The 2500-nt window shown below is 51.4% G+C and overlaps 7 non-coding genes across 7 annotated transcripts in view; 5 read left to right on the forward strand and 2 right to left on the reverse strand.

The window, feature by feature from the left end:
* LOC131442043 (U2 spliceosomal RNA) overlaps positions 1-111 on the reverse strand; it is a 193-nt gene extending 82 nt beyond the window's left edge. The window contains exon 1 of the small nuclear RNA XR_009232627.1: positions 1-111. This exon is cut by the window's left edge and continues 82 nt beyond it. This is a non-coding gene — a small nuclear RNA (U2 spliceosomal RNA).
* A 308-nt stretch (positions 112-419) lies between these two features.
* LOC131477251 (5S ribosomal RNA) lies at positions 420-538 on the forward strand. The gene has a single exon (XR_009243599.1). It is a non-coding gene; the product is annotated as a 5S ribosomal RNA (ribosomal RNA).
* A 296-nt stretch (positions 539-834) lies between these two features.
* LOC131476709 (5S ribosomal RNA) lies at positions 835-953 on the forward strand. Its single transcript, XR_009243071.1, has one exon. It is a non-coding gene; the product is annotated as a 5S ribosomal RNA (ribosomal RNA).
* Positions 954-1077: 124 nt separating this feature from the next.
* Positions 1078-1270, reverse strand: LOC131442044 (U2 spliceosomal RNA). Its single transcript, XR_009232628.1, has one exon. It is a non-coding gene; the product is annotated as a U2 spliceosomal RNA (small nuclear RNA).
* Positions 1271-1578: 308 nt separating this feature from the next.
* Positions 1579-1697, forward strand: LOC131477252 (5S ribosomal RNA). The gene has a single exon (XR_009243600.1). It is a non-coding gene; the product is annotated as a 5S ribosomal RNA (ribosomal RNA).
* A 296-nt stretch (positions 1698-1993) lies between these two features.
* LOC131476711 (5S ribosomal RNA) lies at positions 1994-2112 on the forward strand. Its single transcript, XR_009243073.1, has one exon. It is a non-coding gene; the product is annotated as a 5S ribosomal RNA (ribosomal RNA).
* Positions 2113-2408: 296 nt separating this feature from the next.
* LOC131476712 (5S ribosomal RNA) overlaps positions 2409-2500 on the forward strand; it is a 119-nt gene continuing 27 nt past the window's right edge. The window contains exon 1 of the ribosomal RNA XR_009243074.1: positions 2409-2500. This exon is cut by the window's right edge and continues 27 nt beyond it. This is a non-coding gene — a ribosomal RNA (5S ribosomal RNA).

The raw sequence follows: 2500 nt of genomic DNA on the forward strand, positions 1-2500 counted from the left end.
AATGCTCAAAAATGCATTTAATATTTAATCCCCATATAGAGGACATATCAGATATTAAACTGATAAGAACAGATACTACACTTGATCTTAGCCAAAAGGCCGAGAAGCGATGGCCCACAAGTGTCTGGGGCCAACTCAAGATCTTGGCACACAAGTTACTTGTTGTGGTGCCATGTTTTTTAAGTGCGCATAACAAAGGCTGCTGCTGATCACCTCCGCCCCAAGGTGATCTAAGTGCACCTCTGAGCCTTGACGAACAGCTGCTTGACATTTGACACACTCAAAGGGCGCGGCCATACAGCAAAGCCCACCAAAAACAACTTAAACTCTTGAACGTTCGAAAGGCTGACCTTTGAGCTCCTCCACGAGCAGGGGGCCTTGCCTAGTCTATAAAAGGAGTCTGTGTCCCCAGCCCGTCGGCTTACGGCCATACCACCCTGAGCACGCTCGATCTCGTCTGATCTCGGAAGCTAAGCAGGGTCGGGCCTGGTTAGTACTTGGATGGGAGACCGCCTGGGAATACCAGGTGCTGTAAGCTTTTACACTGCTGCTTCCTTACAAGAAACATGGGCTTGCAATTACGTTGACGCACGGGCACACGTTAACGTCCTTCTAGTTTCAGCCTTGGATGTCGCTCTGCAAGCACGTGAGAAGCTTGGAGATGGGCAGCAGCTTACCCATCTCGATGTAGCTTCCTAATACTGGAATATAGTGTAGCAGGTAGTGGAGATAAAGGCTCAAGTGCAGTGTGTTCGAAAGGCTGACTTTTGAGCTCCTCCACGAGCAGGGGGCCTTGCCTAGTCTATAAAAGGAGTCTGTGTCCCCAGCCCGTCGGCTTACGGCCATACCACCCTGAGCACGCCCGATCTCGTCTGATCTCGGAAGCTAAGCAGGGTCGGGCCTGGTTAGTACTTGGATGGGAGACCGCCTGGGAATACCAGGTGCTGTAAGCTTTTACACTGCTGCTTCCTTACAAGAAACATGGGCTTGCAATTACGTTGACGCACGGGCACGGGCACAGGCACACGTTAACGTCCTTCTAGTTCCAGCCTTGCTTTGGTTTTCACAGAAAAAAGAGAATGGTGCACCGTTCCTGGTGGCACTGCAATGCCAGGTCAATGCAAGGAGTGAAGAGAGCAAGCCCCAGTTTTCACCTCCCAATGCTCAAAAATGCATTTAATATTTAATCCCCATATAGAGGACATATCAGATATTAAACTGATAAGAACAGATACTACACTTGATCTTAGCCAAAAGGCCGAGAAGCGATGGCCCACAAGTGTGTGGGGCCAACTCAAGATCTTGGCACACAAGTTACTTGTTGTGGTGCCATGTTTTTTAAGTGCGCATAACAAAGGCTGCTGCTGATCACCTCCGCCCCAAGGTGATCTAAGTGCACCTCTGAGCCTTGACGGACAGCTGCTTGACATTTGACACACTCAAAGGGCGCGGCCATACAGCAAAGCCCACCAAAAACAACTTAAACTCTTGAACGTTCGAAAGGCTGACCTTTGAGCTCCTCCACGAGCAGGGGGCCTTGCCTAGTCTATAAAAGGAGTCTGTGTCCCCAGCCCGTCGGCTTACGGCCATACCACCCTGAGCACGCTCGATCTCGTCTGATCTCGGAAGCTAAGCAGGGTCGGGCCTGGTTAGTACTTGGATGGGAGACCGCCTGGGAATACCAGGTGCTGTAAGCTTTTACACTGCTGCTTCCTTACAAGAAACATGGGCTTGCAATTACGTTGACGCACGGGCACACGTTAACGTCCTTCTAGTTTCAGCCTTGGATGTTGCTCTGCAAGCACGTGAGAAGCTTGGAGATGGGCAGCAGCTTACCCATCTCGATGTAGCTTCCTAATACTGGAATATAGTGTAGCAGGTAGTGGAGATAAAGGCTCAAGTGCAGTGTGTTCGAAAGGCTGACTTTTGAGCTCCTCCACGAGCAGGGGGCCTTGCCTAGTCTATAAAAGGAGTCTGTGTCCCCAGCCCGTCGGCTTACGGCCATACCACCCTGAGCACGCCCGATCTCGTCTGATCTCGGAAGCTAAGCAGGGTCGGGCCTGGTTAGTACTTGGATGGGAGACCGCCTGGGAATACCAGGTGCTGTAAGCTTTTACACTGCTGCTTCCTTACAAGAAACATGGGCTTGCAATTACGTTGACGCACGGGCACACGTTAACCTCCTTCTAGTTTCAGCCTTGGATGTCGCTCTGCAAGCACGTGAGAAGCTTGGAGATGGGCAGCAGCTTACCCATCTCGGTGTAGCTTCCTAATACTGGAATATAGTGTAGCAGGTAGTGGAGATAAAGGCTCAAGTGCAGTGTGTTCGAAAGGCTGACTTTTGAGCTCCTCCACGAGCAGGGGGCCTTGCCTAGTCTATAAAAGGAGTCTGTGTCCCCAGCCCGTCGGCTTACGGCCATACCACCCTGAGCACGCCCGATCTCGTCTGATCTCGGAAGCTAAGCAGGGTCGGGCCTGGTTAGTACTTGGATGGGAGACC

Source organism: Solea solea, chromosome 16, assembly GCF_958295425.1.
Source record: "Solea solea chromosome 16, fSolSol10.1, whole genome shotgun sequence".
Taxonomy (NCBI): domain Eukaryota; kingdom Metazoa; phylum Chordata; class Actinopteri; order Pleuronectiformes; family Soleidae; genus Solea; species Solea solea.